The following is a 371-nucleotide window of genomic DNA, read 5'->3' on the forward strand; positions in this document are numbered from 1 at the left end:
TCCCGGGGTTTATTCCCGGGATTTCGTCACTGGGAATTCCTGGAGGGGTTTGGGAAGATCCAGAGGGAATTCCCGGGGTTTATTCCCGGGATTTCATCACTGGGAGACGCTGGGAGGGACCGGGAAGATCTGAGGGCATCCCAAGGCTCCTGGAATCCAAAGGAATTCTGATCCCCCCCGGGAATTCCCCCACCCTGAGACATTCCCCAAAATTTGGGAGGGAAAAACTGGGAAGGAAAACCGGGAAAAGCCCCAAATCCGGGCCGTTCCCAACCCCCATCCTGCCAGAATTCCCGGGAAAACTCCCCGGGGTCACCCCCAATAAAACCAATTCCACCCCCGGCTCCGCGCTCTGGGATTTTTTTGGGATT

The sequence above is a fragment of the Parus major genome, unplaced genomic scaffold, assembly GCF_001522545.3.
Source record: "Parus major isolate Abel unplaced genomic scaffold, Parus_major1.1 Scaffold726, whole genome shotgun sequence".
NCBI classification, from domain to species: Eukaryota; Metazoa; Chordata; class Aves; order Passeriformes; family Paridae; genus Parus; species Parus major.